The sequence below is a fragment of the Triticum aestivum genome, chromosome 6D (assembly GCF_018294505.1).
Source record: "Triticum aestivum cultivar Chinese Spring chromosome 6D, IWGSC CS RefSeq v2.1, whole genome shotgun sequence".
NCBI lineage: Eukaryota > Viridiplantae > Streptophyta > Magnoliopsida > Poales > Poaceae > Triticum > Triticum aestivum.
This window is the reverse complement of record NC_057811.1, coordinates 14,350,283-14,375,536: the sequence shown is the minus strand read 5'-3', so window position 1 is coordinate 14,375,536 and position 25,254 is coordinate 14,350,283. Positions and strand designations below refer to the sequence as shown.

At 45.2% G+C, this 25,254-nt stretch overlaps 1 long non-coding RNA gene across 1 annotated transcript; it reads right to left on the bottom strand.

Annotated features, from left to right (window-relative positions):
- Nucleotides 1-12,198: 12,198 nt before the first annotated feature.
- LOC123140774 (uncharacterized) lies at nucleotides 12,199-16,163 on the bottom strand. Its single transcript, XR_006470067.1, has 5 exons — nucleotides 15,597-16,163; nucleotides 15,418-15,485; nucleotides 14,094-14,214; nucleotides 13,090-13,183; nucleotides 12,199-12,984 (listed from the first exon to the last, which is right to left on the bottom strand). It is a non-coding gene; the product is annotated as an uncharacterized lncRNA (long non-coding RNA).
- Nucleotides 16,164-25,254: the final 9,091 nt, after the last annotated feature.

Here is a 25,254-nt window from a genome sequence, read left to right as displayed (position 1 = left end):
ACATGCAGAAATGACCGAGACGCCTCTCCGGTCAATAACCAACAGCGGGATCTGGATACCCATGTTGGCTCCCACATGTTCCACGATGATATCATCGGATGAACCACGGTGTCGAGGATTCAATCAGTCCGTATGCAATTCCCTTTGTCAATCGGTATGTTACTTGCCCGAGATTCGATCGTCGGTATCCCAATACCTTGTTCAATCTCGTTACTGGCAATTCTCTTTACTCGTACCGCAATGCATGATCCCGTGACCAACGCCTTAGTCACATTGAGCTCATTATGATGATGCATTACCGAGTGGGCCCAGAGATACCTCTCCGTCACACGGAGTGACAAATCCCAGTCTCGATCCGTGCCAACCAAACAGACACTTTCGGAGATACCCGTAGTGCACCTTTATAGTCACCCAGTTACGTTGTGACGTTTGGCACACCCAAAGCACTCCTACGGTATCCGGGAGTTGCACGATCTCATGGTCTAAGGAAAAGATACTTGACATTGGAAAAGCTCTAGCAAACGAAACTACACGATCTTTTATGCTATGCTTAGGATTGGGTCTTGTCCATCACATCATTCTCCTAATGATGTGATCCCGTTATCAATGACATCCAATGTCCATAGTCAGGAAACCATGACTATCTGTTGATCAACGAGCTAGTCAACTAGAGGCTTACTAGGGACACGTTGTGGTCTATGTATTCACACATGTATTACGATTTCCGGACAATACAATTATAGCATGAATAATAGACTATTATCATGAACAAAGAAATATAATAATAACCATTTATTATTGCCTCTAGGGCATATTTCCAACAGTCTCCCACTTGCACTAGAGTCAATAATCTAGTTACATTGTGATGAATCGAACACCCATTGCGTCCTGGTGTTGATCATGTTTTGCCCTAGGGAGAGGTTTAGTCAACGGATCTGCTACATTCAGGTCCGTGTGTACTTTACAAATATCTATGTCTCCATTTTGAATACTTTCACGAATGGAGTTGAAGCGACGCTTGATATGCCTGGTCTTCCTGTGAAACCTGGGCTCCTTCGCAAGGGCAATAGCTCCAGTGTTGTCACAGAAGAGAGTCATCGGGCCCGACGCATTGGGAATCACCCCTAGGTCGGTAATGAACTCCTTCATCCAGACTGCTTCCTGTGCTGCCTCCAAGGCTGCCATGTACTCCGCTTCACATGTAGATCCCGCCACGACGCTTTGCTTGCAACTGCACCAGCTTACTACTCCTCTATTCAAAATATACACGTATCCGGTCTGTGACTTCGAGTCATCCAGATCTGTGTCGAAGCTAGCGTCGACGTAACCCTTTACGACGAGCTCTTCGTCACCTCCATAAACGAGAAACATATCCTTAGTCCTCTTTAGGTACTTCAGGATATTCTTGACCGCTGTCCAGTGTTCCTTGCCGGGATTACTTTGGTACCTTCCTACCAAACTTACAGCAAGGTTTACATCAGGTCTGGTACACAGCATGGCATACATAATAGACCCTATGGCCGAGGCATAGGGGATGACACTCATCTCTTCTATATCTTCTGCCGTGGTCGGGCATTGAGCCGTGCTCAATTGCACACCTTGCAATACAGGCAAGAACCCCTTCTTGGACTGATCCATACTGAACTTCTTCAATATCTTATCAAGGTATGTACTCTGTGAAAGACCAATGAGGCGTCTTGATCTATCTCTATAGATCTTGATGCCTAATATATAAGCAGCTTCTCCAAGGTCCTTCATCGAAAAACACTTATTCAAATAGGCCTTTATACTTTCCAAGAATTCTATATCATTTCCCATCAATAATATGTCATCCACATATAATATGAGAAATGCTACAGAGCTCCCACTCACTTTCTTGTAAACACAGGCTTCTCCATAAGTGTGTGTAAACCCAAACGCTTTGATCATCTCATCAAACCGAATGTTCCAACTCCGAGATGCTTGCACCAGCCCATAGATTGAGCGCTGGAGCTTGCATACTTTGCTAGCATTCTTAGGATCGACAAAACCTTCCGGCTGCATCATATACAACTCTTCCTTAAGGAAGCCGTTAAGGAATGCCGTTTTGACGTCCATCTGCCATATCTCATAATCATAGTATGCGGCAATTGCTAACATGATTCGGACGGACTTCAGCTTCGCTACGGGTGAGAAAGTCTCATCGTAGTCAACCCCTTGAACTTGTCGATAACCCTTAGCGACAAGTCGAGCTTTGTAGATGGTCACATTACCATCTGCGTCCGTCTTCTTCTTAAAGATCCATTTGTTTTCTATGGCTCGCCGATCATCGGGCAAGTCAGTCAAAGTCCATACTTCGTTTTCATACATGGATCCTATCTCGGATTTCATGGCTTCAAGCCATTTGTCGGAATCCGGGCCCGCCATCGCTTCTTCATAGTTCGAAGGTTCACCGTTGTCTAACAACATGATTTCTAGGACAGGGTTGCCGTACCACTCTGGTGCGGAACGTGTCCTTGTGGACCTACGAAGTTCAGTAACTTGATCCGAAGCTTCATGATCATCATCATTAACTTCCTCCCCAGTCGGTGTAGGCACCACAGGAACATTTTCCTGCGCTGCGCTACTTTCCGGTTCAGAAGGGGTGACTATCACCTCATCAAGTTCCACTTTCCTCCCACTCAATTCTTTCGAATGAAACTCCTTCTCCAGAAAGGACCCGTTCTTGGCAACGAAGATCTTGCCTTCGGATCTGAGGTAGAAGGTATACCCAATCGTTTCCTTAGGGTATCCTATGAAGACGCATTTTTCCGACTTGGGTTCGAGCTTTTCAGGTTGAAGTTTCTTGACATAAGCATCGCATCCCCAAACTTTTAGAAACGACAGCTTAGGTTTCTTCCCAAACCATAATTCATACGGTGTCGTCTCAACGGATTTCGACGGAGCCCTATTTAAAGTGAATGCGGCAGTCTCTAAAGCATAACCCCAAAATGAGAGCGGTAAATCGGTAAGAGACATCATAGATCGCACCATATCCAATAGAGTGCGATTACGACGTTCGGACACACCATTTCTCTGAGGTGTTCCAGGCGGCGTGAGTTGTGAAACTATTCCACATTTCCTTAAGTGTGCACCAAACTCGTGACTTAAATATTCTCCACCACGATCTGATCGTAGAAATTTTATTCTCCTGTCACGTTGATTCTCAACTTCACTCTGAAATTCTTTCAACTTTTCAAAGGTTTCAGACTTGTGTTTCATCAGGTAGACATATCCATATCTACTTAAATCATCAGTGAGAGTGAGAACATAACGATATCCTCCGCGAGCCTCAACACTCATTGGACCGCACACATCGGTATGTATGATTTCCAATAGGTTGGTTGCTCGTTCCATTGTTCCGGAGAACGGAGTCTTAGTCATCTTACCCATGAGGCATGGTTCGCACGTGTCAAATGATTCGTAATCAAGAGACTCCAAAAGTCCATCTGCATGGAGCTTCTTCATGCGCTTGACACCAATGTGACCAAGGCGGCAGTGCCACAAGTATGTGGGACTATCGTTATCAACTTTACATCTTTTGGTATTCACACTATGAACATGTGTAACATCACGTTCGAGATTCATCAAAAATAAACCATTGACCAGCGGGGCATGACCATAAAACATATATCTCAAATAAATAGAACAACCATTATTCTCGGATTTAAATGAGTAGCCATCTCGAATTAAACGAGATCCAGACACAATGTTCATGCTCAAAGCTGGCACTAAATAACAATTATTGAGGTTTAAAACTAATCCCGTGGGTAGATGCAGAGGTAGCGTGCCGACGGCGATCACATCGACCTTGGAACCATTCCCGACGCACATCGTCACCTCGTCCCTTGCCAGTCTCCGTTTATTCCGTAGTTCCTGTTTTGAGTTACAAATATGAGCAACCGCACCGGTATCAAATACCCAGGAGCTACTACGAGTACTGGTAAGGTACACATCAATTACTTGTATATCACATATACCTTGGGTGTTGCCGGCCTTCTTCTTGTCCGCTAAATATTTGGGGCAGTTCCGCTTCCAGTGACCACTTCCCTTGCAATAAAAGCACTCAGTCCCGGGCTTGGGTCCATTCTTTGACTTCTTCCCAGTAACTGGTTTACCGGGCGCGGCAACTCCCTTGCCGTCCTTCTTGAAGTTCTTCTTACCCTTGCCCTTCTTGAACTTGGTGGTTTTATTCACCATCAACACTTGATGTTCTTTTCTGATCTCCCCTTCCGCTGATTTCAGCATTGAATATACCTCGGGAATGGTCTTTTCCATCCCCTGCATATTGTAGTTCATCACAAAGCTCTTGTAGCTTGGTGGAAGCGACTGGAGGATTCTGTCAATGACCGCGTCATCCGGGAGATTAACTCCCAGTTGAGACAAGCGGTTGTGCAACCCAGACATTCTGAGTATGTGCTCACTAACAGAACTGTTCTCCTCCATTTTACAGCTGAAGAACTTGTCGGAGACATCATATCTCTCGACCCGGGCATGAGCTTGGAAAACTAGTTTCATCTCCTCGAACATCTCATATGCTCCATGTTTCTCAAAACGCTTTTGGAGACCCGGTTCTAAGCTGTAAAGCATGCCGCACTGAACGAGGGAGTAATCATCAGCACGTGATTGCCAAGCGTTCATAACGTCTTGGTTCTGTGGGATTGGTGCATCACCTAGCGGTGCTTCTAAGACATAATCTTTCTTGGCTACTATGAGGATGAGCCTCAGGTTCCGGACCCAGTCCGTATAGTTGCTGCCATCATCTTTCAGCTTGGTTTTCTCTAGGAACGCGTTGAAATTGAGGACAACGTTGGCCATTTGATCTACAATACATAGTGTAAAGATTTTAGACTAAGTTCATGATAATTGAGTTCATCTAATCAAATTATTTAATGAACTCCCACTCAGATAGACATCCCTCTAGTCATCTAAGTGAAACATGATCCGAGTTTAACTAGGCCGTGTCCGATCATCACGTGAGACGGACTAGTCAAGATCGGTGAACATCTTCATGTTGATCGTATCTTCTATACGACTCATGCTCGACCTTTCGGTCCTCCGTGTTCCGAGGCCATGTCTGTACATGCTAGGCTCGTCAAGTCAACCTAAGTGTATTGCGTGTGTTCCGAGGCCATGTCTGTACATGCTAGTCTCGTCAACACCCGTTGTATTCGAACGTTAGAATCTATCACACCCGATCATCACGTGGTGCTTCGAAACAACGAACCTTCGCAACGGTGCACAGTTAGGGTGAACACTTTCTTGAAATTATTATAAGGGATCATCTTACTTACTACCGTCGTTCTAAGCAAATAAGATGCAAAAACATGATAAACATCACATGCAATCAAATAGTGACATGATATGGCCAATATCATTATGCTCCTTTGATCTCCATCTTCGGGGCACCATGATCATCTTTGTCACCGGCATGACACCATGATCTCCATCATTGTGTCTTCATGAAGTCGGCACGCCAACGATTACTTCTACTTCTATGGCTAACGCGTTTAGCAACGAAGTAAAGTAATTTACATGGCGTTATTCAATGACACGCAGGTCATACAAAATAATAAAGACAACTCCTATGGCTCCTGCCGGTTGTCATACTCATCGACATGTAGGTCGTGATTCCTATTACAAGAATATGATCAATCTCATACATCACATATATCATTCATCACATCTTCTGGCCATATCACATCACATAGCACTTGCTGCAAAAACAAGTTAGACGTCCTCTAATTGTTGTTGCAGGTTTTTACGTGGTTTGTAGGTTTCTAGCAAGAACGTTTCTTACCTACGTATGACCACAACGTGATTTGCCAATTTCTATTTACCCTTCATAAGGACCCTTTTCATCGAATCCGTTCCGACTAAAGTAGGAGAGACAGACACCCGCTAGCCACCTTATGCATCTAGTGCATGTCAGTCGGTGGAACCTGTCTCACGTAAGTGTACGTGTAAGGTCGGTCCGGGCCGCTTCATCCTACAATGCCGCCGAAACAAGAAAAGACTAGTAGCGGCAAGAAGAATTGGCAAACTCAACGCCCACAACTGCTTTGTGTTCTACTCGTGCATAGTAACTACGCATAGACCTGGCTCATGATGCCACTGTTGGGAATCGTAGCATAATTTTAAAATTTTCCTACGCTCACCAAGATGCATCTGTGGAGTCTACTAGCAACGAGGGGAAAGGAGTGGATCTACATACCCTTGTAGATCGCGAGCGGAAGCGTTCCAATGAACGTGGATGACGGAGTCGTACTCGTCGTGATCCAAATCACCGATGACCGAGTGCCGAACGGACGGCACCTCCGCGTTCAACACACGTACGGTGCAGCGACGTCTCCTCCTTCTTGATCCAGCAAGGGGGAAGGAGAGGTTGATGGAGATCCAACAGCACGACGGCGTGGTGGTGGATGTAGCGGGTCTCCGGCAGGGCTTCGCCGAGCTTCTGCGAGAGAGAGAGAGAGGTGTTGCAGGGGAGGAGGGAGGCGCCCAAGGCTGTAGGGTGCTGCCCTTCCTCCCCCCCCCCCCTTTATATAGTCCCCCTTGGGAAGGGGGCCGGCCAAAACCCATCTAGGGTTGGGGGGCGGCGGCCAAGGGGGGGGGAAGGGGTTGCCTTGCCCCCCAAGGCAAGGGGAAAGCCCCCCCACCCTAGGGTTCCCAACCCTAGGCGCATGGGGGGAGGCCCATGGGGGGCGCCCAGCCCACTAGGGGCTGGTTCCCTTCCACTTTCAGCCCATGGGGCCCTCCGGGATAGGTGGCCCCACCCGGTGGACCCCCGGGACCCTTCCGGTGGTCCCGGTACAATACCGGTAACCCCCGAAACTTTCCCGGTGGCCAAAACTTGACTTCCTATATATAATTCTTCACCTCCGGACCATTCCGGAACCTCTCGTGACGTCCGGGATCTCATCCGGGACTCCGAACAACTTTCGGGTTTCCGCATACATATATCTCTACAACCCTAGCGTCACCGGACCTTAAGTGTGTAGACCCTACGGGTTCGGGAGACATGCAGACATGACCGAGACGCCTCTCCGGTCAATAACCAACAGCGGGATCTGGATACCCATGTTGGCTCCCACATGTTCCACGATGATATCATCGGATGAACCACGGTGTCGAGGATTCAATCAATCCGTATGCAATTCCCTTTGTCAATCGGTATGTTACTTGCCCGAGATTCGATCGTCGGTATCCCAATACCTTGTTCAATCTCGTTACCGGCAAGTCTCTTTACTCGTACCGCAATGCATGATCCCGTGACCAACGCCTTAGTCACATTGAGCTCATTATGATGATGCATTACCGAGTGGGCCCAGAGATACCTCTCCGTCACACGGAGTGACAAATCCCAGTCTCGATCCGTGCCAACCCAACAGACACTTTCGGAGATACCCGTAGTGCACCTTTATAGTCACCCAGTTACGTTGTGACGTTTGGCACACCCAAAGCACTCCTACGGTATCCGGGAGTTGCACGATCTCATGGTCTAAGGAAAAGATACTTGACATTGGAAAAGCTCTAGCAAACGAAACTACACGATCTTTTATGCTATGCTTAGGATTGGGTCTTGTCCATCACATCATTCTCCTAATGATGTGATCCCGTTATCAATGACATCCAATGTCCATAGTCAGGAAACCATGACTATCTGTTGATCAACGAGCTAGTCAACTAGAGGCTTACTAGGGACACGTTGTGGTCTATGTATTCACACATGTATTACGATTTCCGGACAATACAATTATAGCATGAATAATAGACTATTATCATGAACAAAGAAATATAATAATAACCATTTATTATTGCCTCTAGGGCATATTTCCAACACTGGGCATCCCTAAAACCTTTGCCTTACTCCCGTGCAATGACAAGTGAATAAACACTCATCGTGCGAATAACACATCCAGCATGGAAAATATTAGCCACCCGTTACAGTTCCGTGAGCAAAACAAACACACAAAAGAGAAGTTTATTTCGAAAATTAGAGATGGCACATGTAAATTTGCTTAGAAAGGCAAAAGAATACCGCATATAGGTAGATATAGTGGACTCATGTGGCAAAGATGGTTTAAAGGATTTTGGATGCACAAGTAGAGGTCATACTTAGTGCAAAATGAAGGCTAGCAAAAAGATTGAGAAGCGACCAACCAAGAAAAGAATAATCTCATAAGCAAGCATTAAGCATAATTAACACCGAATAATGCACCACAAGTAGGATATAATTTTCATTGCAAGATTATTGACTTTCGTGCATGCATAGGGAATCACAAACCTTAACACCAATATTCTTACTAGAGCATAATTACTCATCAACATAACTCACATATCACATCATCACATCTCAAAACTATTACTAAGAATCAAGTTTATTTTGTCCAACGATCTTCATGACATATATATATATATATATATATATATATATATATTTGTCTCTTTATCCTTCTTGGATATCTATCACTTTGGGACTAATTTTCATGCGTTGCTTTACATAAGCTCAAACAAATATAAGTGAAGATCATGAGCATAACATATTTTCTTTCTCTCAAAATAATTTAAGTGGAGCAAGAGAGAATTTCTTCAAAATTTTACTAACTCTCAAATAAATCTAAGTGAAGCAAGAGAGTATTTCTTCAAAAAATACTAAGCACACCTTGCTCAAAAAGATATAAGTGAAGCACTAGAGCAAGTCCTAGCTCATAAAAATTTAAGTGAAGCATAGAGAGCAATTCTAACAAGTCAAGACATAATTTTGGCTCTCCCAAATAAGTGTGTCCAGCAAGGATTGATGACTTAAAACACAAAATAAAACAAGCAAAGACACATATCATACAAGACGCTCCAAGCAAAACACATATCATGTGAGGAATAAAAATATAGCCTCGAGTAAAATACCGATGGTCGTTAGAAGAAAGAGGGGATGCCACTCGGGGGCATCCCCAAGCTTAGTTGGTTGCTCATTCTTGGATAATGCTTGGGATGCCGGGGCATCCCCAAGCTTAGGCTCTTCTATCCTTCTCTCATCCATCGTAAGATAACCCAAAACTTGAAAACTTCAATCACAGAAAACTCAACAAAACCTTTGTGAGATCCGTTAGTGAAAGAAAGCAAACCACTACTATAAGTGTTGTGTCAAACCAATTCATATTTTGTTTTTGTATTATATCTACTGTATTCCAACTTTTTTATGGCAAAAACTCATCAAAGAAAACCATAGAGCCATCAAACTAAGCACACAACACAAAGAAAACAGAATATGTCAAAACAGAACAGTCTGTAGTAATCTGGAACTTTCGAATACTTCTGGAACTCCAACAATTCAAACAAATTAGGACTACCAGCATAATTTGTGTATTAATCTTCTGCAAAAAGAATCAGGGCAAAAGCTCTTTTCTGTGATTTATGAAAATTATTTTCATGAGTGCAAAGTTTCTGTCTTTTTCAGCAAGATCAAACAACTATCACCCAAGAAGATCCTAAAGGCTTTACTTGGCACAAACACTAATTAAAACATAAAAAACACAGTCATAACAGTAGCATAATTGTGTTAACACTCAAGAACAGAAAGAAAAAATAAAATGTATTCATTGGGTTGCCTCCCAACAAGCGCTATAGTTTTACGCCCTTAGCTAGGCATAAAGCAAGGTAGAGTTTTGTCTTTCGAAGTTTTGGCAACTTTTGTAACAATTTTCTCAAACCCGGGAGGCTCTTTACGCTTCCCTAAATTCTCCGAAAAAGAAACCATCTTAAGATCCAAAATATCCAGTCGCTTGTTGCAAAGAGTAATCAAGGTATTCATGCGATTGATACTACCATTGAGGTGCTTGGGGGGTTCATTATATTTCTGTATTTCGACCATATGTTTATGTAAATCACCAAGTTTGTCCAACATTTGAACTCCCTCAGGGGTAAAGGAAAACCCCTTCTTTTGAGGAGGAATTCCCAAAATTCCTTCCAAGATTTCATAGGCAGCGTTTGCATCAAGCTCAATAAAATTTCCTTTAGCGGCAAAATCAAGAAGTTGTCTATGATGCAAAGCTAATCCTATGTAAAAATTACGAAGCAAAACCTTAGCATCCCCCTTTAGGTTGGAAACACGATACGATTCCATAAGCCTATACCAGGCATCTTTCAACTTTTCTCCTTGTCTTTGCTTGAAGTAAAGAACTTCAAAATCTGGTGACAAAGGAGGAGTAGGGACGCTAGCCATCGGGACTAGAGACAAGAGATCGGTGAAAAAGAAAGGCGAATAAAATGGCAAATTTTTTGTGAAGTGGGGGAGAGGAAAACGAGAGGCAAATGGCAAATAATGTAAATTGCGAGGAGATGAGATTTGTGATTAGGAACCTGGTTATGTTGAAGATCCTCCCCGGCAACGGCGCCAGAAATTCCTTTTGATGTCGCTTGAAGCTACGTCGATATTTCCCCAAAGAGGAAGGGATGATGCAGCACAACGGCGGTAGGTATTTCCCTCAGATATGAAACCAAGGTTATCGAACTAGTAGGAGAACCAAGCAACACAACGTAAACATCCCCTGCACACAAACAACAACACCTCGCAACCCGACATGTTAAAGGGGTTGTCAATCCCTTTCGGGGTACAGCGCCTCAAGATAGGCAAAAGGACGTGAGGTAAATTTGTAGTAGATTGATAGATCGAACGCCAAATAAAATAAATAAGAATAAATTGCATCAAGGTATTTTTTTGTATTTTTGGTTTAATAGATCTGAAAATAAACGCAAGGAAAAAGTAGATCGCAAAGCAAATATATGAGAAAGAAGACTCGGGGCTGTAGGTTTCACTAGTGGCTTCTCTCGAGAAAGATAGCAAACGGTGGGTAAACAAATTACTGTTGGGAAATTGATAGAACTTCAAATAATTATGACGATATCCTGGCAATGATCATTACATAGGCATCACGTCCAAGATTAGTAGACCGACTCCTGCCTGCATCTACTACTATTACTCCACACATCGACCGCTATCCAGCATGCATCTAGTGTATTAAGTTCATGGAAAAACGGAGTAATGCAATAAGAACGATGACATGATGTAGACAAGATCCGTTTATCTATTGCGTAGATATAGATCCCATCTTTTTATCCTTAGTAGCAACGATACATACGTGTCGGTTCCCTTTCTGTCACTGGGATCAAGCACCATAAGATCGAACCCACTACCGGGAACCTCTTCCCATTGCAAGATAAATAGATCAAGTTGGCCAAACAAAACCCAAATATCGGAGAAAAAATACAAGGCTATAAGAGATCATGCATATAAGAGATCAAATAAACTCAAATAACTTTCATGGATATAAAAAGATATAACTCATCATAAACTCGAAGTTCATCAGATCCCAACAAACACACCGCAAAAGAGTTACATCATATGGATCTCCAAGAGACCATTGTATTGAGAATTCAGCGAGAGAGAGAGAGAGAGAGAGAGAGCCATCTAGCTACTAACTACGGACCCGAAGGTCTACAAAGAACTACTCACGCATCATCAGAGAGGCATCAATGGAAGTGGTGAACCCCTCCGTGATGGTGTCTAGATTGGATCTGGTGGTTCTGGACTCTGCGGTGGCTGGATGAATATTTCGTCGACTCCCCTAGGGTTTCTGGAATATTGGGGTATTTATGGAGCAAAGAGGCAGCCCGGGGGGCACCTGAGGTGGGCATAACCCACCAGGGCGCGCCTGGGCCTCCTGGCGCGCCCTGGTGGGTTGTCCCCTCCTCGGGACTCCCCCCAGGTGCAACCAGGGCCCAATATCTTCCTTCTGGTCCATAAAAAATCTCCGTGAAGTTTCGTGGCATTTGGACTCCGTCTGATATTGATTTTCTGCGATGTAAAAAACATGGAAAAAACAGCAACTTGCACTTGGCACTATGTCAATAGGTCAGTACCAAAAAATGATATAAAATGATTATAAAACATCCAAGATTGATAATAAAACAGCATGGAGCAATCAAAAATTATAGATACGTTGGAGACGTATCAGCAGCCCGATGCATGCCGCTTGCGCAGGGTCCGGGAAAGGGTCCGACCACTTTGGGTCTATAGTACGCAGCCTTTCCCTACATTTGTGTAAGAAGCTGTTTCCAGGACTTGAACCCGTGACCTCATGGTCACAAGGTAGCAACTTTACCACTGCGCCAAGGCTCCCCGTCATATTTTTTTCTCAAACTTTGTCGAAATAAAATTACATTGATTCACAAAGAACTTAAAAGGTAAGTAGGCAGCTAATCAATATAACTACTACAAATAATTGCTCAGATCTATTTTGTAAACACATGTATCAAATGGTGTATCAATTAGGTTTATATCACAATTATTTGTATTCTATTTGTGGTTAAAATGATATGTTCGGTCAAAAAATCTCATTGCCAAGAGCTCTTGTTTATTTGAAACACACATCAAAGGAACTTAGATATATGTGAACTACAAATGCACAAAATGACCGAAAAATGAGTCAAATTCTTAGAAATCTGCAGAAGCAAGAGCGTAAAAAAAGTAGTTCTAACATGAGGATGCAAGGAACTACCTGCATCTAATTGTGTTCATCATCAGGCCTAAGCCTGGGCTTGACCTTGTTGTCTTGGCTGCTGCATGTCATGACCATTATCTCGAATTGGTGCAAACAAAAGCAAAGCCCTAATTAGTCCAGAGAAGATGAAATCAGAGAGCAATATCAGGGCATGAACAGATCTAAAGAACACAAACCACAAGCAGAGACTCGGAGAAGACCAGGCACGACCATTGTGATGTCACTTCCCTTAATAATTATATTTTTACACTATACACGTTTTACAACTATAATTTGAACACCTGTGTGCCATAAATAAATATATTTTTACACTATACACAAGTGAATCATGTTGTGTCATTTACATGACAGGTAAATTAAATGAACATGTCTTGATTCGGTACGACACTTCGGACAAGGAAGAGACCTGCAGATGAATAGCACAGTTAAACAAACAAGTACTGAAATATAAGTGTTCCGCATTAAGCTTGCTAGTAAGGAAAATATCAGGAGATGGCTTGCTAGCTTTCACCTCTAGATCACCCCCATGGCAACTTGATACATCAGAGCAAGCAAACATTTCCCAATGGTTACAAGCCTTCAGTGCAAAATGACATTCGTGGGATCTGAAGACATCACTAAGAAATATCAGGTTCTATATGAGTCTGACTTATTAAAGAACAGAGAGCAATGAAGAAAAGTGCAGTACATTAAATCAGGGACAAATGATACATTGCATGCACCATCGAGTAGAAAAATAAATGGTGTCTAACATTATATTTTTCCCCTTCCAATAGAGAGACTCCTTCTATATGTTTAACCAGTGATTAATTCCGGTTACACCAACTAAACATACCAACATTTATTATGAAACAAAGGACAACCAAAATTAACTCCCGTCGCATGGAAACATCATGTCCTTTCAACTCTGAAATTCCAGCCAAGATAAGCATACAATAATTTCATAGTGTATAATCATACAAAAGAAGAACATGTTACGTGTGTAGACAGCGCAAGGTGGCATATTATCATTGAGAGCATATATTAGTACATAGTGTGATGAAAATTGGAACCGGATGTACTGTCAGCATGTCTTTCTCCTTATTCTTTATATCATCATTTCCTCTACACTTGACATGATAGCTTGAGAAGAAAAGATGAGTATCCAGGTATGTACATAGTTATGGCTAGATTCCTTGTTTTGTCCAAGAAAGATAAGTCATGAGCCCATCATCTTATTACAGCAAGGCACATCTCTATCAGTGGTGCAAGAGGTGTAAATTTCATATTTTCTTTTCAAGAAAAATATCCTGGCAATATTAAACATCATGGTGTAACAAATTACAAATATTAGTGTTAGCATAGGTTAATATCTATTACTTATGTGTGATGCAGTTCAATATACTCTGAAAAAAGTTGAATTATTCATAACTATCACCATCAGATCTAGGTCAATAAAAGTTATAATCACAGCCTGAGCCAGAACTTTGGATTGAGAAGGGATTGGGAAACCCTCAAAGAAAGGAAGAAGCTCACCAAAACACAGTTACATGCCCCAACTATCTCAACCTTGTGCAAAAACAGCTTAAATGACTCATAAGGAATCAACAAGAGCGCCAGTCGCGTAAAGCTTGTTCAGATTGCCAAGGCCGTCCACCTGAGAGCAAGACATAAACAAGTAATCTTGACCAAGGATAATTTGGCAAAGCGTAACTGGACAGGACCTACTAGGTGTAACTTCTGCGATCGGGATGAAACCATCAAACACCTTTTTCTTGAGTGCCCGTTGGCAAAAGTCTTATGGCGGACGGTCCATATTGCCTTCAATATTACTCCTCCGAGATATGTCAACACGTTATTTGAAACGTGGCTTAATGGGCTAGAGTCCGAAACAGCACGACACATCCGCGTAGGAGCATGTGCTTTATTATGGGCAGTATGGAACTGCAGAAATGATTTGGTTTTTAACAGAGCAACAAATATTCATTTTTTGCAGGTTATTTTCCGAGCCACTGCGTTGATCCGTACGTGGTCGCTACTCACTCCCTTGGTTACTGGATCTATCCGGTGGGAGATGGTAGCACGGGATATCTTCAACCGGTTTGGATGACGGTCATGTAATAGGATAGGCAGTTAGTTTACCTATCTCTCTTATGCCAGCCGGTTGTGGCTTCTTTTGGCTAGTTTGTTATTGGCCTTTTGGCTCTCTGTGAGCTTTTCTTTACTTTACTTTCGTTGGAGACTTTAAGACCTTGTTGAACATGTTTGCTTATTTATAAAGTTGGCCGTATGCATCGTTCTGATGCAGAGGCTGGGGAGTCCCCCTTTTCAAAAAAAAACCTGAGAGCAAGACAAAAACTTAAAATTAGGAGTCCGAATGTGGTTAGAGAAGCTACAATAATCTCATTTTGATTCTGATCCGACATGTGCATTAAACAGAGCATGGACCACGATTGAACAGAGCGACCGCTGCAAAATAAATGTATAACAAGAGCGGGCAGCATCAACATGTAATAGGCGTGTATATTTATCTATGGGTGTTGTCGCTAGTGAACGCATACAGTTGCAATTGCACTTCTGCAACCTAAAGGCGAAAGAAAAAAACCACTTATTAACCCGAAAGACTGAAAAAATCATAACAAAAGAAGAAGAAAAAAACAGCCTTCCTAAGTTCTCTAGTTGGGTGAAAAAAAACAGCTATTCTAAAAGTGAGCACCAGATTCCAGTATGTATCATGCAGTTTTCTGTATATGGTTCACACATGAAAAAGGGATTTTGGCCGGTGCTAGGACATGGCATTTGTTGCCTGATAAAAGATTAGTTCATGCTATCTTCATGACAAAGTGAGCACGTGAGTTACCAGACGAGAAGGGGAGGCCATGAGTAAAGGTGGACTGAAACTTCTTGCTCGCTTGGAGCTTCATGAATCTGATCCATAGAAAATTATATAATCATTTGAAATTAGTATACTAAAAAAATTGAAGGTACATTGCAGAAACGACACATTAGCAAAATTGAGTAATGCAAAACCGAACCCACCATAGGGGAAGCATAGAAAAAAAATCATCTTCTGAACCCACATACTGATCCAATTTATATGCATCATGCCATGGAATTTCGAAATGCATGGCCGCAGCCACTGGCAGCGACGTCGACCCAATGGTGCTTGTGCGGGCGAAGTACAAGGCCGTTGAGCTTGTCGCCGGGGAGTTCTACAACCCACCGCAGCCTCAGGTCGAGCCCTCGGGGTGGGATCCGATCCGGCTTCCCCGTAGCATCAGAAGTTCGAGTCCATGGCAACGATGTGCTGCACGACGACGGAGGTCGGAGGATGAGGCAGCAGATGCGAAGTGCGAGGGGGCATTGAGGACAGCGGCCAGCGCCGTGCGCGAGAGCACGATGGCGCCTCGGGAGGAGCCGATCGAGGGGCGGGCGTGGCTGGCGGCTGCTAACCCTAGCGTGTCGTGCTTTTGTTGATAGAGAGACGTGGGTTGGATCTCGTTCTTTTGCAGGGCTTGGTCCACGTATGGCTGTGCGGGTGGGGACGAATCGACGAACGTCGAAGAAGCGGAAAAAAGTAGCGGGGATGCCTTCGCGATCGATGGGAGGCTGGGTACGAACGAAAGACGTACCGACTGCTCCTAAATCTTTATCTTTATCTTAACCAAATATTAAAGGAAGGATTGTTTCTTCACTTATTTTCGTTTACGGTGGGACCTAAATAACTTTTGTACGTCGCAGATGTTCTCTGGTGCGATATTAAAGGAAGGATTGTTTCTCCAGTTATTTTCGTTTACGGTGGGACCTAGATACGTCGCAGATGTTCTCTGGTGCGGGCGTTTTTGCCTTCTCCCAATTCGTTTCAGTCAAAAAAACATAACACAGGAGGCACAGAGCCGCAATGGGCCGGCCCATTAGCATAACAGCCCGCGCCAGTAAAAAAATCTAAGAAAAAATGCTGCGCCACGAGAGGAATCGAACCAAGCCGCTCATGCTAGAGAGCTCAGACTGCTAGCCACTAGAATAAACATGACTGGCTGTTTAAATTGCAGCGCGAAATTTTAAATTAGTTCATAGTCTCGCCAGATACTGAGAGGAATTTTTTTTCTGAAAAAGTGAATATATTATAGAACCCGATTTTTTTTTCAAAGTTGTTAATAAAAAATTTAAACTCAAACATTTTTTTAAATAACAATATTTCGCCTTTTATTTTCTTTAAACTTGAGTATATTTTAAAACAAAAACAATTTTTTAAAACTAGGAGGTACTGTTTTGATTATTTTTTAATTTGCAAACATTTTTAAAACACGAATATTTTTTGAACTTTAAATTTGAAAAGGAAAATATTTTCTTAAACATGTTTTTCTAAACTGGGAGGTATTATAGCTAAATTGCTTTAGTCTATACCTATTAATAAAACTTGGTGAATTTTTGAAATATGCCCACCTGATGCATTGTTTTAGTTCAAACTATGGATATGGAAGGAATCTTTTTCTCTATCGCGTCTTCACACGTACGACGAGTCTCACTCGGCCCAGTGATTCCTGTCAAAATGCATGAGGAGTCCAACTAAGATTTCATGATCAATCTGACACAAACTATTCAATTTACATAATGACATGGACATACATTTTGTGCAGTGCTTTTCCCTATTATATTAGCCAGATGATAAATAAAAAACTTTGTTCAACGCTCTTTCTCTTCGCCGGACATGAAGGCGGCTCAACAATCCATTGCACCTGGTCAACCCTGGTTAGTGACAACTGATAATGCGACCACCAGTGATGAGGACAGAAAAGACGACAAGCGGAAACATGTGTCTGGTGTTATACTGAAATGGAGGATGTGGACGTGAGGATTAGGTATTAGTCATGTTTATTATGTTATGGGCATAAGGGTGAATTCTTTAGCCATGCTCAATGGGTAAGGGCATGTGAGAGGGTTGTTTTCTCCCGTTGCAACGCACGGGCATGTTTGCTAGTATATTTAAATAGGGAAACAATATAAGGAGTTTTCTCATTGTGATACGTGATCATGTGAGGGCATGGCTTCGATAGTTGTGTTTTTTTTCTAGCGAAGCTAAGTATTGAAGGGGATCGGTGGGAGAAATGAATCGGAGGGCGATGTGATCTGTTTGGAAGGTGATCTCATGTGTATGTTATTATTTATGAATTCTTAATTACCAAATATTTACATGGTTGAATTGAATCGACACTTGCCAAAGCAAGCATGAATAAATGGAAGGAGTATTAGACGCGATTTGGTTTTAAGTGCAAAGAATAAAACATTAACGTGGGAGGGTGGTGGGAGGTGAGGCGAAAATAAACCGGACGAAAATAAACCGTGGTACTATTCAACCAACTCAAACATTAGGAGTAGAGATGATGTGAACAGAACGGGCTCGACGAGGCGAAGACGTGGGAGTTGGAATCACCTCAATCGGAGTCACGGTCACAGAGTTATGACCATTTGTTCGTTAGGCAGAAAAAGAAATAAAAAAGTATTCATTTCTGCTCTTAACGGACGAACATTCACAAACTAGAGGTTTCGGCCGGCAGGGTTTAAACAGAAAGCGTATTTCCTGCAAAAACGCTTCCGCGGCAGGGAAGACGTACTCCAGTGGAGTACGCTTCCACTTAACTGACGTGGCGGGAGCGGGGCCGGCCTTGAGGCGCTGACAGGTGGGGTCGCGCGGGGAGGGGCCCGCCTTGCCCTGACCGTCTTCAACCTCCCGCTCGGGAGCGCGCTGGGCCGAGGGAGGTGGCCATCCCGACGGCGACTGCCGGCGAGTCCGGCCACCGTTCGGGACGGGCGACCTATTAAAATGCTCAGTAGGACAAGGAGGATCTGTTCCCGGCCGTGGAAGACGCCGGGGAGCTCGGGAATGGCCGCAGTTGGGCCCGCGGCGGAGGGGTATTCGGGAGGAGATGGGCATGGCGCTCCGGTGCGCCGGAGGAGGGGTTGGAGCACTGGGACGGCGTACTGGTGGTGGAGGAAGAGTGAATGAGGCTCGGGATCGTTGGAATCGAAGTGAAGCTTGCCGGCGACCGTGGCATCAGAGGAGGTTGGGGAGGCACTCCGGCGAGGCTCTGAGGGGCTAGGGAGGTGTAGGGGAGTGAGGTGAAGCTGGTGAAGTGCTCGGATGGCCTCGGGGGGAAGCTTAAATAGGCGGGGGCGAGGGAGATGACCGCGGACGCGTGGCAACGGCTCGGGCGTGGTCACGTACGCGTGTGCGGGCGAGCACGGTCGACGGAAGGCGACGCGGGGGAGCAGAGGGCATGCATCACGCGGCAGAAGAGGTCGAGGGGCACAGGAGAGAAGCAACCAAGGGAGGAAACGACGGTCGGCTACAGGTTGCCCGTGGGCGCGCGATGACGAGCGCTAGCGAGCGGGCTGCCGGAGGGGGAGAGAGGTCAGGGGAGAATAGGACGACGAGGGTGAGCTGGGAGACACGCCCGTGCTCGCTGAGACGCTGAGCAGAGGAGGGGCCCGAGCGAAACGACGGCCGGCTCGTGCCCACTGCATGCCAAAGCAGTGGTCACCGCGCAATCTGGCTTGAAGAAGACTCGAGAGGCAGGCAATCGTTGTCTGAGTTGTAATCCTTCCTACCAGGAGCTGACAGGAGATGATGGATCAAATAAAGAAGCTCTGGATAGATGGGATTCATCTCCGAAAGTTTGCTGTTGCAAACTGGTGCATGATGCTGTGGTGAGCGGAGAAGAGATAAGGGACAGACCTCGTGTCTGGGAGCTTTAGGGTAGAAGGGACAAGAGTCCTGTGACATTTGGAGGGATTTGGACCAAGTCTTAATGCACTTGCTTAACAACTGCTTAAACTGGTCCAGAATCAAGATCAAGAAGTAGAACTCACTAGGAGTGATTGATTAGGCCAAAAATGAGCATGGCAGGGTTATTTGGTCATATTAGAGTGCCATAAAAATTTCATGCCATTTGTCCAAGCCAAAATGGTACTTCCTTCATACAGCATCTCTCTGGACAGAAACTTAGGAAAATCCCGAGGGTAAATGGCTAGATGAAATGAGCCCAAATCTTGTGGAGATAGGTTATATGGGTAGGAGAAGGTCCTGGAAAATTTTCAGCAGTAATAGAGCAAGATAAAATATACTTGCTTCACTAACTGAGAATTTGGACAGAAACAAAGAATTGATTGTAAGCTCACATCGATGCATTGCATGATCTAAAATCTTAAGGAGAGTGATGATTTGATCATATGAAGGACCATGCAAAAATTCAACTCAATTGGATTAACCTAGCTAGTACTTCCTTCACAAAAAATTCCCTCAGCAGGAACTTTGAAAAAATTTCTCAAGAATATTTACTAGACAAATGGAGTTGATTTTTGGCATGAGGCAATTATTTGGATATGGAAAGGTGTCCAAAAAGTTTGGGGTCAATTGGACAAAGGTAAATAGCACTTGCTTCACAAACTGCCATTCAGGACAGAATAAGAAAAGGAATATTTGTGAATTAATTTTGAACATGGCAAGGAAAAGTTTGGCCATATTTGATGCATATATGACCCAAAAAAATTATGAGAATTATTTGGGAATTTTAGGAGTGATGGAAATATAAGTTGCTTCACAACCTAGGGCAAATGGGCTTATTCTTTAACAGAAAAAGGAATATTGCCAAGAAAAATAATGTTGGGGTTGGGCCAAGATGAAAATGGCAAGGTCTTGGGATGGATACGAGGATGAAAAGCCACTCTGGAAAGAAAGAAGAGGTCATCTCCTCCAGTTTCCAGACCACATTGCCACGGAAAAAGAAAACTCAAGCAAAAATCTCACAAAATCAAAAGAAAAAGAAAGGGCCAAAAATCAGGGTGTGACAAGTATCCTCCTTGTATGCATCATGGGTTGCTCGAAGTGGCCCATGAGTGAACCACCATGGGGTCCTCGGCCCGACCCACTGGTCGGGAGACGACGTGGGGAGTACCCCCTAGTCCAGGACACCTGTTGGGGAATGTAGTAATTTCAAAAAAATTCCTACGCACATGCAAGATCATGGTGATGCATAGCAACGAGAGGGGAGAGTGTTGTCTACGTACCCTCGTAGACCGTAAGCGGAAGAGTTTTATCAACGCGGTTGATGTAGTCGTACGTCTTCACGATCCGACCGATCCAAGTACCGAACGCACGGCACCTCCGAGTTCTGCACACGTTCAGCTCGATGACGTCCTTGCCTTCTCGATCCAGCAAGAGGGGCGAAGTAGTAGATAAGTTCCGGCAGCACGACGGCCTGGTGACGGTGTTGGTGAAGAACAATCTCCGCAGGGCTTCGCCTAAGCACTACGAAAACTATGACGGAGGATAAACTAGAGGGGACGGGGTTGCCGGCACACGGCTTGGTGTTTCTTGATGTGTCTTTGGTGCTAGCCCCTGCCCCTCTATTTATATGTTGAGCCCTGGGGTCGAAACTTGGAGCAAAAGCCTCCTCAAAGTCGGTTTTGCCCGAAAGGCAAGAGTCCCACTCGGACTCCAGGACCAAACGCCACAATTCTTGGCGTCTGGCCCAGACGCCATGGGCCTCGGCGTTTGGCCCCCTGGCCTCCGCAAAACTCCTTTTGCACCGACTAATAGCCCCGTGGGCCTGACCCCTTGGCCGAACCATATCATCCAATATATGAATCTTTACCTCCGAACCATTCCGGAGCTCCTCGTCATGTCCGTGATCTCATCCGGAAGGCCGAACAACATTCGGTTACTGACATACATAACTCATAAAATACTATATCGTCAACGAACGTTAAGTGTGTGGACCCTACGGGTTCGAGAACTATGTAGACATGACCGAGACACCTCTCTGGTCAATAACCAATAGCAGAACCTGGATGCCCATATTGGCTCCTACATATTCTATGAAGATCTTTATCGGTCTAACCGCATAACAACATACGTTGTTCCCTTTGTCATCGGTATGTTACTTGCCCGAGATTCGATCGTCGGTATCTCAATACCTAGTTCAATCTTGTTACCGGCAAGTCTCTTTACTCGTTCCGTAATACATCATCCCGCAACTAACTCATTAGTTACAATGCTTGCAAGGCTTATAGTGATGTGCATTATCGAGTGGGCCCAGAGATACCTCTCCGACAATCGAAGTGCCAAATCCTAATCTCGAAATACGCCAACCCAACAAGTACCTTCAGAGACACCTGTAGAGCACCTTTATAATCACCCAGTTACGTTGTGACATTTGGTAGCACACAAAGTGTTCCTACGGTAAACGGGAGTTGCATAATCTCATAGTCATAGGAACATGTATAAGTCATGAAGAAAGCAATAGCAGAATACTAAACGATCAAGTGCTAAGCTAACGGAATGGGTCAAGTCAATCACATCATTCTCCTAATGATGTGATCCCGTTAATCAAATGACAACTCATGTCTATGGCTAGGAAACATAACCATCTTTGATCAACGAGCTAGTCAAGTAGAGGCATACTAGTGACACTCTGTTTGTCTATGTACTCACACAAGTATTATGTTTCCGGTTAATACAATTCTAGCATGAATAATAAACATTTATCATGATATAAGGAAATAAATAATAACTTTACTATTGCCTCTAGGGCATATTTCCTTCAACACCGTCACCTTCAGCGGAGGCAGCCGGAATACTCGGCCCCTAGTGCCTTAGCGGCTCTGGAACTGTTTTTGGGGGAGCTCAGATTGACCAGGACCCCCCTCTTTGTTTTCTAGAAGGGTCGTCCCCTCCTGGTTCTTGGCGGCCGAGGTATTCACCCCGACCATAATGTCATCACCCCCGTCCCTTGTGTTCGGCCCGGGAGGGGTCTTCCGAGACAACACCTCTACGGTCTCCTCGATGACCAGAGGGATCGTGGTGCGTGACGCAGTCCCACTCTCCGCTAGCTCGGCTGACGGAGAGTCTCCCTCCGAGATTCGGTCGATGGGGAGGTCGCGTGGCGGACCGCGATATTAAAAACAAGCATATGGTTAATAATGAACTTAGTTTGAACATGCTGGAGTGACTTCGGATACGTACCTCTGGGAGGGGGGCTTGGCCCTGTGGTTCCTTCGAGGAACCTCTTCGGAAGCCTCAGACTCCTCGGCAGAGTTCGAGCTGTTGTCAGACAGGGCCACCTTCGCCCTGCATTGTCTCTTCGGAGCGGGAGGAGGCTGGTCCTCCTCGGCGTCCTCTGACGCCGCCCTCTTCCTTGTTCGGGAGAAGTCGCTCTCCTCCCCGTCCTCTCCTTGCTCTCCATCATGAGCGGAGGGGGTTTGGGTTTCCCCGGACTTAGTATCTGGGGGTCCTCTAGGGCGGAGGCCCTCTCGGGCCTCCCTCTTCTCGTCCTTCTTCTTCTCCTTCTTCTCCGGCGCCACGGCCAACATTTCCGCCAGCAGGGCCATCCTGGGGTCCTCAGGCAGCGGGGCCGGGCTATTGATCTGGGCGGCTTTCTTCAGCCAGCTCTGTGTGGGGAAGAAGGAGGAGTTAATTGCTTTGTCAGAAAGAAGTATCCGAACACAATGATATAACTTATCATACCTCGCGAGGGGGGTTGGCGGCGTCAAGGCCGATATCCTTAGTCTTGGCTGGCCACTCCTTCTGCGGCTTGAAAACAACCTTCCACAATTTGTCGTGGGGGTGCGGTGGAAGTGGAGCACGGTGGCGGGGTCTTCGGGCTTGTAGGACCACACGGGGACATCAAGGTAGGAGTCGCCGCTGAAGCATGATCTGAATCACGTTTGGTAACTCGACCTTCATCTTCATCATCTTGGATATCCGGCTTTGAAGTGACTCCACCTCCTTGGTTGACCCCGAGTCGAGCTCTTTTCTGGTCCATGAGACCATCCTCGTGGGAGGTCCGGATCTAAAAGCAGGGAGCTCCGCCTAAGCCTCACCTCGCGGTTCCATGATGTAGAACCACTCGTTCTACCAGATCTTGACGGTCTCTATGAAAGTACAGTTCGACCACTCCACTCGGGGGATTTTGCTGACCATCCCCCCCCCCCCCCCCCCGCAGTCCTCCTGTTGGTCGTCGATGATCTTCGGCTTGATGTTGAAGACCTTGAGTCAAAAGCCAAAGTGTGGCCAGATCCGTAGAAAGGCCTCGCAGATAATGATGAAGGCTGAGATGTGTAGGAAGGAGTTAGGGGCGAGGTCATGGAAATCCAGCCCGTAGAAGAACATTAGCCCCCTAACAAAGGGGTGGAGAGGAGAACCAAGTCCCTGGATGAAGTAGGGGAGGCATACCACCCTCTCGCCGGGCCTTAGCGTGGGGACGACCTGGCCCTCCTCCGGAACGCGGTGGGCGACATTGGCCGGCAGGTAGCCGACACTTTTTAGCTCCTGGATGGCGTCTTCAGTGACACTAGAGGCTTCTGTTGGGGAACGTAGTAATTTCAAAAAAAATCCTACGCACACGCAAGATCATGGTGATGCATAGCAACGAGGGGGAGAGTGTTGTCTACGTACCCTCGTAGACCGTAAGCGGAAGCGTTATGACAACGCGGTTGATGTAGTCGTACGTCTTCACGATCCGACCGATCCAAGTACCGAACACACGGCACCTCCGAGTTCAGCACACGTTCAGCTCGGTGACGTCCCACGAACTCACGATCCAGCAGAGCTTCGAGGGAGAGTTCCGTCAGCACGACGGCGTGATGACGGTGATGATGAAGCTACCGACACAGGGCTTCGCCTAAGCACCGCTACGATATGACCGAGGTGGATTATGGTGGAGGGGGGGCACCGCACACGACTAAAAGATCAACTGATCAACTTGTGTGTCTATGGGGTGCCCCCCTCCCCCGTATATAAAGCAGTGGAGGAGGGGGAGGGGGTCGGCCTCCTAGGCGCGCCCCAAGGGGAGTCCTACTCCCACCGGGAGTAGGACTCCAACCCTCTTCCAAGAGTAGGAGTAGGAGGGAAGGAAGGAGGAGAGAGGGGGAAGGAAAAGGCCCCCCCTTCCTTGTCCAATTCGGACTAGAGGGGGAGGGGCACGCGGCCTGCCGTGGCCGCCCCTCCTCTTCTCCACTAAGGCCCAATAGGCCCATTACACTCCCCGGGGGGTTCCGGTAACCCCCCGGCACTCCAGTATTTGTCTGAACTTACCCAGAACCCTTCTGAAGTCCAAACATAGTCATCCAATATATCGATCTTTATGTCTCGACCATTTCGAGACTCCTCGTCATGTCTGTGATCATATCCAGGACTCCGAACTACCTTCGGTTCATCAAAACACATAAACTCATATTACTGATCGTCACCTAACGTTAAGCGTGCGGACCCTACGGGTTCGAGAACTATGTAGACATGACCGAGACACGTCTCCGGTCAATAACCAATAGCGGAACCTGGATGCTCATATTGGTTCCTACATATTCTACGAAGATCTTTATCGGTCAAACCACATAACAACATACGATGTTCCCTTTGTCATCGGTATGTTACTTGATACGTCTCCAACGTATCTATAATTTTTTATTGTTCCATGCTATATTATATTCTGTTTTGTATGTTTAATGGGCTTCATTATACACTTTTATATTATTTTGGGACTAACCTATTAACCGGAGGCCCAGCCCAAATTGCTGTTTTTTAGCCTATTTCAGTGTTTTGCAGAAAAAGAATATCAAACGGAGTACAAACGGAATGAAACCTTCGGGAACGTGATTTTCGGAACAAACGTGATCCAGAGGACTTGGAGTCTACGTA